We start from the raw sequence: 13,629 nt of genomic DNA, 5'->3' as shown, positions 1-13,629 counted from the left end.
TCAAAAATAATCATAGGGGATGCCTGGGTGTCTCAGTGGCTGAGGGTTTGCCTTCGGCTCAGGGCATGATCCCAGTCCAGGAATCGAGTTTATCATTGGGTTCCCCACAGCAAGCCTGCTTCTCCCTCTGAATATGTCTCTGATTCTTGCTCTGTGTTTCTCATGGGTGAATAAGTAAAATCTTTTAAAAAATCATATACCTAAAAATGGAAATGCAAAACTCTTAAACTTCTAGAAAATAATGTAGAAGAAAATCTAGATGACCTCAGATATGTTAATGACTTTTTTATATAATCCATAAAAGAAAGAATTGATAAACTATATTTCATTAAGATTAAAAGGTTCTACTCTGAAAAGACTCTATCACAAGAATGAGAAAACAAGTCACAGACTGGGAGAAAATATTTGCAGAAGAATATCTGATAAAGGACAGTTCCTAATCCACAGTATACAAAAAACACTTAAAATTCAACAATAAGAAAGTAAACAAGCCAATCAAAAAATGGGCAAAAGATCTTAACAGATACCTCACCAAAGAAGACATACAGATGGCATATAGGCCTATGAAATGATGTTCCACATCATGTGTCAATTAGGGAATTGCAAATAAAAACAACAATGAAATAGCACTATACCCTTATAACAATGGCCAAAATTCAAAACACTGACAACACCAAATGCTGGTGAGGATGTGGAACAACAGGTTCTCATTCACTACTGATGGCAATACAAAATGGTATGGCCACTTTGGAAGAAAATTTAACAGTTCCCTACAAAACTACATCATCTAACCACATGATCCCCTCCAGTTACGCTCCTTGTATTTAGCTAAAAGATTCAAAAAACCTATGTCCACACAAAAATTTGCACACAATTGCTTATAGTAGCTTTATTCATAATTGTCCAAGCTTGGAAGCAACCAAGATGTCCTTCAGTAGGTGAGTTGATAAACTGTGGGTGTATTCAGATAATGAGATATTATTCAGTACTAAAAAGTAATGAGCTATCAAGACAGGAAAAGACATGCTACTAAATGAAATGCATATTACTAAGTGAAAGAAGCCAATCTGAAAAGGCTACATATAATATAATTTCAAGTATATGACACTCTGGAAAAGGCAAAACTATAGAGACAGTAAAATGATCAGGTTATCAGGGGCTCAGGGGAAGGGAGAGAGGAATAGCTACAGGGCACAGAGGATTTTTAGGGCTGGGAAACTATACAATAATATAAGGGGGAATATTATAATGGAGGAGTTTGACATTTGTCAGAGCTCATAGAATGTGAGCATTGAATGTGAACTGACATTTGTCAGAGCTCATAGAATGTGAGCATTGAATGTGAACTGACATTTGTCAGAGCTCATAGAATGTGAGCATTGAATGTGAACATTGAAGAGTGAACCTAATGCAAAATATGGACGTTGGGTGATAATGTGTCAGTGTAATTTATTGATGGTTGAACTTCAAATGTACCACTCTGGGATGTTCGTAGTAGGGGAGGCTGTGCATACAGTGGAACAGAAAAAATATGAGAAATTTCTGTATCTTCCATTAAATTTTGGCATGAACCTAAAAAGAATTTTTAAAAGTCAGACAAAATATTTGAATAAATATTTCTCCAAAGAAGATATATGAATGGCCAATAAACATATGAAGAGATGCTCAACATCAATTGGGAACTGCAAATCAAAATCAAAATGAGATACCACTTCACACGTACTAGGATGGCTATAATAATAATTAAAAAGGAACTAAAAAATAAAAATTTTTAAAAATAATAAAGGAAAAATAAATGTTGGTGAGGATGTGGATAAATTGAAATCATCATGCATTGCTGGTGGGGATGTAAATGGTTCGTTTGCTTTGGAAAACATTTTGGCAGTCCCTTAAAATGTTAAACATAGAGTTATCATTTAATCCAACAATTGTACTCCTAGGTATATACCTAAGACAAATGAAAACACATCTACAAAAAAAAAACAAAAACAAAACAAAACAAACAAAAACTCGAATACAAATGTTCATAGCCAAAAAGTACATAAACTGATGAATGGATAAACAGAATGTGGTATATCCATACAATGGAATATTATTTTGCCATAAAAAGTAATAAATTACTAATACATGCTACAATATAGAAGAATCTTAAAAATAAAAAAATATTTTGGTAGGTGAAATAAGCCAGTAAAAGAAAAAGAGCACATATTCCATTTACATGAAATGTCTAGAACATGTAAAGACATGTAGACTAAAAGTACATTAGTGTTGCTTAGAACTGGAATGGCAGAATGAGAAAATTCAGGGTGAGAGCTAAAAGGTATAGGTTTCTTTTTGGAAGATGACAATGTTGTAAAATTGATTATGGCAATAGTTGCACAATTCTGTAAAGATACTAAAAAACATTGAATTGTGTACTTTAAATGGGCTGATTGTATGGCATATGAATTTTGTCTCAAACTTATTTTAAAAAAGCTTAACAGAACAAAGGTAGTTTTTGGGGTGAGCCATAGAGAATGATCAAATAATCAAAGTAAAGAAAGGTATTTTAAGCTAGTGGAAAAGTGTGAACAAAATATGAATAATATGGTACAAAATATGAATGATATGATGTGAATGAAAAAGGCATGTGTGCGTGGTTTAGATAGGTGTTAAGTGGAAGATGAGCCTGGGAAAGTAACCTGGAAACTTGAACGGTATACTCAGCAGTTTGGATCTAATATCACCAAGTTAAATGAAGATTCATGAGTGGTTCCTGTACTGGAGACTGACAAACCCAGATTTCCATTTTATGGAACAACAATCAGTCTATAGAATATATGAAAGGAGGCAAGGAGGTTATGGGTCTTGACCTGCTTTCTGCATGCCCCCCCAACATACATAATTTAGGATATCCTCTGTTTTAGAAGCTTCCCTTCCATCCTTAGCCCTAGACTCCAGTTCCCAGCTCTGCTGCTAATCTGCTATGTGACCTAAATCAAATCCCTTACTCTTCTGCATCCTTGTTTCTCCATCTATATCATGAGGAGTTCTTTTTTTTTCCATCAGGAGTTCTGAAAAGAATTTCAATAAGGGCCCTTATCACTTTCCAGTTTAGCTCTTTTTAAGTGGAATTAAGTCCTAGTGAGCAGAGAAGGGACAGCGATAGAGAATTGCCGGAAGGCAAGGAAAAGGGATAAGCCCTTAGAGGTCCTTAGATCATATTGTTTTGGGTTAAGATAGGAACCCATAGGTAGAAATCCATAGGAAGCATACCTTCATTAACAACCTAAACAATCCACTGAAAAATGGCAGGCAGACCAAAAAGTCCTTGGAGATCAGGCATAGCAACACTGTAGTGAGGATCCTTGCTGTGGCCTCTATCCTTAAGAGGTTTCTGGGTTCCTACTCATAATTCACAGAGGCCTTACAACTTAGGAGAAATGACCCAGAGAAGAAGGTCTACCTATCCACAAAGGAGCCATGGTTTAGAAGGCTAGTGTGGCAGTGTCATAGAAACTGGGGATCGGGATCCCTGGGTGGCGCAGCGGTTTGGCGCCTGTCTTTGGCCCAGGGCGCGATCCTGGAGACCCCGGATCGAATCCCACGTCGGGCTCCCGGTGCATGGAGCCTGCTTCTCCCTCTGCCTGTGTCTCTGCCTCTCTCTCTCTCTCTCTCTCTGTGTGTGACTATCATAAATAAATTAAAAAAAAAATTAAAAAAAAACCATAAAAAAAAAAAAAAAAAGAAACTGGGGATCCAGGTTTAGAAGCAACAAGTATGGGTACAGCAGACAAAGGGAGCTGGGATTGATTCCCTGGGGCACCCCTAGGGCTGATGGGAGCTTAGTGAGCATCTGTTCCCCAGCTTCTAATTGAGAGTGGTAGAAGTAGTAAAAAGGGAGTGGAAGGATGGAAGTCTTTGAATAAATCCAAAACTCTCAAAGTTTAAATTGATCCAGGATAAGATGACATATAGTATATGCTCACTAAATTTCAATTTCTTTCTTTTTGGCTATACCAGTCATTATCTTTACTGGTCAGTTCTGATTAGCAGTTATGACATCTGCTAATAAGATGAGGAAATGAATTATCATGTAATCAATATATTTATTGGTAAACAAAATCTTGAGAAATGCATGGCTCAGGAGAGGAAATATTTTAAAGGGTGAAAAATTTGAGAACTGCTGACAGAATCCAAGCATTTAATTTTACTCATGAGGAAACTAAGACCCAAAGAACAGTAGTAACTTGTCTGAAATCATATAGTGAGTCTGGTTCTGTCAGATCTGGAGCCCAGGTCTTTTAGTCTTTTAAGCGCCAGCCAGAACTCTGTTTCCTCTGCTCCACTCCACTCCAGGGCTGCTTATTCCCCACAATAAAGTAGGTACTCAGGAAAGATTTGTTGAATTAAATGAAACCCATCAGTTTTGCCAGGAAAGTGTTTAGCTTAATTGTTTCCATGGACTGAAAGTGATCTGTGTTGGCAGAATTGGGCCAAAAAACCTAGAACTTAGGCCAAAAAGTCTAAAACCTCTGTAAGGCCGTATCACTAAGTATTGAGTATTATGACAAAATCATGGGCTTCTGGACCATGTTAAATTTATGGCAACAGTAACTTAGATTAAGACAACATTACGGTCTCAACCCAAACCACAAATTCCAAAACTCCAAGATCCCTTTGACCAGGTGAGTGTTTTATTGTACCCCTAATGTCACTGAACTGGCCCTGAGAGTGGCTGTGGCTTGGGTGGAGCTTCGTAAAGTAATTCAGGGAAGGGCCACTTTGTTTTCATTAGGCACAACAGGTCTATTTCTCTGTGGCAAAAAAAGGTTCAAAGAATGAGAGCCCCAGAAAAAGCATGAGTCTGCAGCAGACCCCAGTGAAAGGAATGGCAAGTGGGGAGCCAAGGGAAAGGGGTGGAGAATGCTGTTACCTGAGCATCTTTTTCATATCTTTTGAGGAGCCAGATCTAGAGAAAGCTCATAAAGACGATGAAAGTAAAAGTTCACACTAGCTCTAAACACCAGGGCTTTGAAGCATTGATGAGAGAGTATGGAGTTGACATCCACCGCCCATCCGGACTCCTGGAACCCTGGGGCCTTGGATGGAGCCTGTACCCTTCGTCTTAGGTTTTTCCCTCAATGGCATTGCCTGCTGAATTTGCAGTTCTGTTGGTTCCCTTCTCATCTCTCCTTGGAGGTGGCATTGACCAGCCCTCTCCCACCACATAAGGACATCTTGTTCTTCCTGATCTAGGAAAGCAAGCATTCCCTGGGGTCTGGGAGGGTCAGAGAGGGGAAGTTCTAATGTTTGTAAGCAGATCAATCAGTTGCCTGGGCAGCCCCAGGGGCTCCTGGTCCAGATATTCTTCACTACCTTCCTTTCAGTCCCCTTCTCATCTTTGTCCTGTCTCCTCACATGGTCTCTTGACTACTTTGTTCATTGCCCAGACGCTTTCAGCAAGCCAAGAACAATGCATTCCATCTCCCTGGAATTGTCACTCAAATATGGGGGTTGGCTGAAGAAGAAAACTACAGTGTGCTCCTCACTAGGCCTTTCTCCAGCCCTCAGCCCTTTCCTGTCTGGCAGTGGGGACTGCCCTGGTGCTCAAATGCTGTCTCCAATCTACCTTATGGGCTGAGTGCTACATCCAGCCTTCTTGGCAGCCCAGTATAGTGTAATACTATTCAAGCTGATCTGAGTGGCCTCAAGGCCCAGGAGAAGAATCTGAAGGGTGACAAGGGCAGCAAGAACCTGTGGAGTTGCAGCAGTTGATGAGTCAATGCTTTCTGAAGGGTTTTGTTCTTGTCTTTCTCTGCAGTAATTCTATTCTCAAGGACATATGAAGGGACCCCACAGTCTAGGGCAAAGATTTTGTGCTTGTATTCCCCATTCCAGGCTACCCACACTGTGGTAAAATCTCCTTAAGCCACACTGTCTCCTGGCCTGAGAGTCACTTTGGTTTTCAAATAGTCCCATGGGGCCATTTTAAATTTTATTAAGGAAATATAAACTAAGATAACATAAGAATGAAATAAAAGTATGGCCATTTATTTGGGGAGGTATGGAAGGAAGACATGAGATAGATCTCATATCCTATCCTATTAACAGATGTACCTCATGCAATTCACTCCAAACCCCCTTCTTGAAACAACGCTGTTTTTGCTGGCCATGGGCCAGCCCAGCCCTGAAGGCCAGTTTCCTCTGTGTTGCCATATTCTCTGGCTCAATGGCAGAACAATAGGTCTGCAACAATTTTAGGATTCTGTCTGCTGTTTCATTCATGGATTTCTAGTCTCTCCTATCTGAGTGAAGACTGTAACCTTTGTCTAGGTCAGTGAGTTTAAAAAGAAATTAATACTGTCTTTATTTGGTATTATAGTTATTGGTTTGTTTTACTAAAGGTAAATATTTACAAGGGCTTTGCCTCTCATTTCCCCCAAGAAACCTTTTTTTCTACAAAAATCTTAAGTTTTTCAACTGTAATTCTTCCTGCATGGGTTGTCAGAACCCATTCCCCATGTTTGGGCAAGTGCTACCATAGGGTCAAAATATGTAATAACATCAAAAGGATGTATAACATCAACAACAATAAAAATGCCAAAAATAGCCTTGAGTACAAAAGAGAAACACAAATGCAACATTTGCCAAGTCAGTTTCCACTAGAATCATTCTGAAAGTGGAAGTCATCAATTAAATTAAAAAGTACTTGTAAATGACTTATACATAAATGTTCATAATAGCTTTATTTATACATCTAAAAACTGGCAACAACCAAAATATCCATTAACAAGTGAAATAATAAACAAACTGTGTTATATCCATACAATGGAGTACTACTTGGCAATAAAAAATAACAAAATATCAATACACACTTTATTTTGAATCTCAAAATAATTATGCTGAGTGGAAGAATCTCTAGATAAAAATAGTACATATTGTATGACTCCATTATTTATTTAATTTTAAATTTTTATTTGAAGTATAGTTGACTTATTACATTAAATTCATTTCCTGTATACAACCTAGTGATTCAACAATTATATATATTACAAAATGTTCACCACAATAAGTGTATTACAATACTATTGATTATGTTCCCTATGCTATACTTTTTATACCCATGACTTATTTTATAACTGGAAGTTTATACCTCTTAATCCCCTTCACCATTTTCCCCATCATTCTACCCCCTTTCCCTTTGGCAACCACCAGAGTATAATTCAATTTATATAAAATACTAAAAAATGCCAACTAATCTATAGCAACAGAAAACAGATTAGTGGTTGTGTGGGGATGGTGGTGGAAGGAGAGGTGTACTGAACAAGGGTGTGATGAAACTTTTGAGGGTAATATGTTTGTAACTACAGTATTGCAATGACTTCATGGATATATACATGTACCAAAATTTACCAAATTATGCATTTTAAGTGTATGCAGTTTATTGCACATCAATTATACCTTCATAAGCTATAAAAAGCATCAGATATAGAGAAAAAATTAAATATAGCAAATGCTGTTGGGCTAACTCAATATCCATTTCAATTCTCTTCTCTATTTCTGTCAGCATTACAGAAGCTACAAACTCTAAATGCTTACTTTTCTAGACTCATGGCTAGAAGTTAGAAAGTTTAAAATATTTCTAAATCTATGGAACCCCTTTTCCTTTCCAATTGCAGTCTTACACTGGAGCACATTATATAAACCATATAAAAGGAGGGCTGCACTGGTGTTATATGGGGATGGTTGTCAGGATACTGGAACCTCCACTGATTTTTTTTCTTATTTACTTTCTCTTCATTTATCCTCTCCTTCCACTGTGGTCCCTGAGGGGTACTAAATAATCTCGAGTTGTACAGATCTCCTCTTTCCCAGGCCACTTACTTTCTCAGTATCTATCCTAAAAGATGATAGAGTCCAATCCTTTCACTTGATAGATGGAGAAATTGAGCCATGAAGAGGTGAAAGGACCTGTACATGGTCTCAGAGACAGAAGCAGAAGTTGGTGGTCCAAGTACTTGGGAAGTATTAAGACAGAGCCCTGTGTTGTGCCTGTGGTGGTGTTTCTGAAGACGTTTTGTTTTGATGGGATTTTCTCTTCAGTTTCTTTACAGGTGTCTTGCACCCTTAATGAATTCCTGCTATGCTAATCCCAACCACAACTACTTCCTTGCCCCCTGCTTAGTCCTGTTTCTATTTGGTCAGGGTCTTCCAGGCCCGTGAACCTTCTTCCTCCCTTCTGGAGCAGCCCAGATATCTGCAGATCTCAGCAGATCTGCAGCAGGCTCACTCGATGGTAAAGTTGTGACATATTGGGATAAAAACACCAAATTAGAACCAAAAGCTCTGGGTGAAACACTGGCAGTCAGGAGGCTACAAGGAAACAAGTACTTCAGTACAAGTACCACTTCAAATGAAAAGAATTTCAAGCCCCCAAATAGCCTAGGAACCAGAAAGTATAAACAATCTTGATTCCTAATCCTTCTCTGGATGCCTACAAGGGGCTCCACCCAAATTCAGAGGGGCAGCTCCAGACCCTCTTCAAAGATACTGGGTCAACAGAGGTGGGGTTTCCTCCACTAGGGGTTAGAGGAGACAGGAAGAGGGAGTTCAGGGGGAGGGGTAACTATAAAAGGAGCTGATCTGGGCTGGGCCAAAGGGTTCAGGAAGAGACACTTCACTGAGGGTAGGAGAGAAGGAAGGCCACTGTAACGGAGAAGGTAAGATTTAGAGAAATCAGGAGCTTGTAATAAAGCATCCTGGCCTCTCCAGAAAAAGCTAGAAATGAGATTAAGGCTGAATCTCACCTAGGAGGAGGTGGAAGTGATTAAGTTTAAAATTTCTGGGGTGGTTTCTGGCAACATGAAGCTGAGAGCTAGAATGCCTTTCAATCTCATAACTTCTTTAATTTGGTGATTATATCAGAGCCACAGACCCTATGTTCCCTACATCTGTACCTGCCATTTAGTAGCAGATGCATTCCAGGCCAAGTAACAAGGTAAAGAAGACTGTAACTCCAAAAGCAGCCTTCTTGCAAAAGTAGGTCACCATGTGTGTTGCCTAGCACTCCATGTGAGGGAACTGCCAAGCAAAGCTGGAAACAAGCTGTAAGAAGGAGTTGTCTTCCCCCCACCTCTGTCACACACACACACACACACACACACACACACACACACACACTCCTTTTCCAACACATTATTGCCCTTTAGAACTTAAATACCATGATTTGTATAAGGAAAGACTGAGAAAACAGGAAAAAAAAGTGGAAGTCACAAAAAAATAAGAACTGAGGCCCAGAAAGGGAAGGTCATAGAGAGTGTAGGGACTTGTCCAAGGTAACATAATTTGTCAGTGGCAAACCTGGAGCTAGAATTCTGACTCCAGATCAAAAATGGAGATCAAGATGAAGTTGCTCTCTTGGGTAATACCGTAGCTAGACTAAAGAAAGATCTTCCTACAAAATCTTGCCATTTGTGACAGCATGGATGGACTTTGAAGGTATTATGCTAAAGTGAAATAACTCAGAAAAAGACAAATACTATACGATTTCACTTCTATGTGGAATCCTTAAAAAAAAATTCAAGCTCACGAATATAGAGAACAGATTGGTGGCTGCCTGAGATGGAGGTGGGTAAAATGGGTGAAATGGGTCAGAAGGTACAAATTTCCAATTATAAAATGAATAAGTTATGAGGATATAATATACAGCATGGTGACTATAGTTAATAATACTATCTTGCAAATTTGAAAGTAGCTAGGAGCCTGGATCTTGAATTCTCATGATAACAAAAAAGTTGTAACTATGTATGGTGATATATGTTAAATAGACTTACTATGATGATCATTTTGCAATGTATTAAATCATTATATTGTACACCTGAAACTAATACAATGTTATATCAATTATACTTCAATAAGAAAAGAAAGATCCTCTCCCATATAAAGACATATAAAGCTTTGCACAGTGGCAGTATTGTAGCCAATGAGATTTATCCGAGGAGCGATTATTGCTAATTGAAAAGACATATAAGACATTGAGTTAAAACACTGAAAAAATTATCTGAAATATTGATTTGGAGTAAAGCAAAATTTGGATCACTCACAAAGTATCCCTGAACCCTAGGGATTCTTCCCCAATGTTTAGAAACCTGCTGACTGTTTTCTAAGGATAACCCATGGCTTCTCATTACATAGGACCCTAGGTATATGTCCAGACTCCAGGCCAATGCATTTGATTTCACATTGCTTAGAACTTGTGTTAGTCTGGGGCCTCCAAGGATTAGACAACAAAATGGGATTAAGTGTGCAAAGATTCATTAAGGAAAATGAAAGTAAATGGGGAGGGAACCTGGAAAGATTAGGAGAGCCATGAAACTATAATATAAATCTGCCCCTGAATAAAAGAAGGAGGGTGGGAAGGTTGAGTGAAAGTGTCCTAGTCTGCCCTACACTCTAAGGAAGGCTTGTCAAGGCCAACAGGAATTGATGAAGACGAGGTCAGTTGGCAGTCAGAGGACTTCTGTGTCTCCCAAGAATAGGCCTACTTGTAGCAGGTGTCTCAATGAAAATGCTGGGATGGGTTTCAAAGCAAGGTAGCCAAGGCCTTTCGTCAGTTATGCTCTTTGTAGTTGGAGGTATGCAAGGCGCACTGTCTTGGGTCCTACAGAACTCCACCTTTAACTTCTACTATATCCCTTCTTTGCCTAGCTGCAGATGCTTTCCCATACCCAGAGGCCCAACTGGGGCCTTGAGTCTCTAGAGAAGGAGAATAGGAAATGACAGAGACCAGAGAGCCTCTGTCAGAAGCACTAAAGTCAGACCTAAGTTGAACTGTGGCTCTTTTCTTCCATGGCTCTGCACTGCAACATGAGCTAACATGTTCATACCATTCATGCTTGTTGTCAGTCAAAACCACTCAATTTCACTCATGTGGAATTTAAGAAACAAAACAGATAAACATAGGGGAAGGGAAGGAAAAAAAGACAAAAACAAAGAGGGAGTCAAACCATGAGAGACTCTTAATTATTGGAAACAAACTGAGGGTTGCTATAGGGGAGGTGGGTGAGAGTATGGGGTAACTGGGTGATGGGCATAAATGAGAGCAGTTGAAGTAATGAGCACTGGGTGTTGTATGCAACTGATGAATCAGTAAAATCTACTTCTGAAACTATAATACAGTATATGTTAATTAAATTTAAATAAAAATATTTTAAAAAACCACTCAATTCCAGTAGCCCTTCTGGAACCCTGAATATAAAGAACTTTTATTGCTTCAGATACCCATTATCCTTTCTTTCTCTAGCCTCTCAATCACCCAAGTCTAAAGAACACAGAACAAAACAGAATGGCCAAGGAGGTGGGGGTGAGAGTTGCAGAGTGTCACATGTAACTGTTTTCTTCCAATAGTGGGTGTGACTACTGAAACCAGGATAGGGAAAGGTTAGGAACTAACATTTTGTTAATCTCCCCATGCCAGCATGCCTAACCTGCATTATTCCACACACCTACACTGATAGGTATTAGTGTGCCTGCTTGATGGATGAGAAAACTGGGGATACATGTAAGCCACTTGCATATGGTCACAGCTCAGAGTAGTAGAGCCCTTAAACTCACAATGAACCTGAACCCCAGTGAGGGGGCCACAAGCTTTGCCCTTCAGTGAGTTTTTCCTCTTCTAGAGCCCTGGGGACTGGCAGAGGTACAGCTCTTTCTGCAAGCTGCTTCTGCTGGAGGCCACCACTAATCTGCATTTCTGTCTGCTGACTGCCATGCCTTCAACTCAACTCCAGCCCCTCAGAGGCCACTGCCTCATTGTCTCTTTCCCAAAATACTTCTCAGCTTCTGGCCTTGATAGGAAATGGGAACCTCTGGATTAAGATCAGAATCAGGGCTCAGTTATAGATAGAGATCAGAGCAGAGGTCTGTAAATGGCTTGAAGCAATCCAGGAAGGGCTCTGGTATGGCAAGGATTGGAGCCCAGCTGGGCTTTCTGAGTACCCCAGTCTACGAAACCACCCACTACAGTAAACAGAATATGCTATCCTGCCACAACCATGGTCCAAAGGGATTTCTTTATTACTCTAGCTTTGATTTTTACAATTTAAAAGCTCATGAAGCAACAATCCAGGAGATTTAACAAGCACATTCCTGGACACTGAATCATAGGTGGGAGGAGGTAAAGGAGGGAGCAGAAATCTAAGGGAGGGCATAAAAGACTACAACATAGCAAAGTGCCTATGTTGCCAAACAATTATTATTTATTGTTTCCCTTCCTACCTGATTATTTGAAAATAGGTGTATGTAGTATGTTCCAGAAAATGTTTTGTCAATTTAGTATTACTAATGTTTAGTTTTACTACTAGAAATTTTCAATAAATCTTAATTTTCTGAAAAAAAGGAAAGAGAACTTGGTGGTATGGAAAAGATACACATGTCTACCTTCTCATCCCCAGGCAAGTCAAACTAACACATAACTATGGGCTCGGAGCCAGCAAGACAAAAGGCAAAGAGCTGAATAAGCATCAGGGGCCCCAGTCCCCAGTGTCACCTTTCTCCCTGTTCTGTACTGACTCTCTAAAAGTCTGGTGTTTAAGAAGCAGGTTCTATGTGTGAGAACTATAAGCAGATGAGGTAGCAGCTGGAGGGTGGCTCTAGATAGCACAGGTCCCTTGAGGGGAGCCAGAGATGAGATGTCTTATGTGTGGAGGTCTTCAAAACGAGTAAAAAAACTGAGACAAAGTGGCTTCCCATTGGAGGCAAGAAGTCTCTTCAGAGGAATTTGTGATAGATAAAGAATAAGAAGGCTGGAAATAAAATATTTCTGACCTAGGATGAGGGGGAAGGTGGTTACAAAAGGATCAGTGGGGCTCAGGGCAACATCAGTGACTGAAAGATTCCCACACTCCCAAGCCCTCCACATACCAGGGTTCAAGGGTTTGCTGAGGGGCTCAGTGGGTGGAAAGCCTGCTTTGTTGGTAGTCTGTCCTTTATATCTCACATATATGAGGCTTGGAGGTAGCCAGCTGGCTCAGTCAGTAGAGCATGCAGCTCTTAATCTTGGGGTTGTAAGTTCAAGCCCTATGTTGGTATAGAGATTACTTAAAAACTTATGAGGTTTGTTTTCTCTAGAGCAGTGTTTGTTTTATTTTATCTTAACTGCACATTAGAATCACCTAGGGAGCCTTTTAAAATACTCCCCAATCCCCTAGAGATGCTGATTCAATTGGTCTGAGGTAGGGCCAGTACATCAGTATTTTTTAAACTCCTCAGGGCATTTTGGTGGGCTGCTGGGATTGAGAATAACTGTTCTGGAGGAAGCCCATAGTCTCAGTCAGATGCCAGCTTAGGTGAGGACTTAGTGGAGGTAGAGGGGAAGGAACAAGAGGTATATGCTATAGAAAGCACACACTGGCCTATATGAGCCAGGAGATGTATGTCGGGGCACTGTTTCTGCCACTGCTTTACTGTGTGACCCTCAAGTCCTCATCTCCCTCTGAGCCCCCCATCTCCCCCAGTACAACAAAGGAGTTGGACTTCATAGCTTCTAAGGATCCTTCTGACTTCTTCAACATTCTAAAAATTTACTAGACAGAAGAAAAGAGTGGGGTTGGTGGAGAAAAGGGTGGATATTTGGACTGCTGCATGCTA

General features: G+C 39.9%; 1 protein-coding gene and 1 pseudogene across 1 annotated transcript in view; one reads left to right on the top strand and one right to left on the bottom strand.

The window, feature by feature from the left end:
* SLC16A2 (solute carrier family 16 member 2) overlaps positions 1–13,629 on the bottom strand; it is a 121,189-nt gene that overhangs the window by 61,344 nt on the left and 46,216 nt on the right. The gene's annotated exons all lie outside the window — the stretch shown is intronic.
* On the top strand, positions 9,936–10,057 carry LOC129519024 (U4 spliceosomal RNA; annotated as a pseudogene).

This window comes from Nyctereutes procyonoides, unplaced genomic scaffold (genome assembly GCF_905146905.1).
Source record: "Nyctereutes procyonoides isolate TBG_1078 unplaced genomic scaffold, NYPRO_anot_genome, whole genome shotgun sequence".
NCBI classification, from domain to species: domain Eukaryota; kingdom Metazoa; phylum Chordata; class Mammalia; order Carnivora; family Canidae; genus Nyctereutes; species Nyctereutes procyonoides.
The sequence above is the reverse complement of the archived record's forward strand: the minus strand, read 5'-3'. Positions and strand labels throughout refer to the sequence as shown.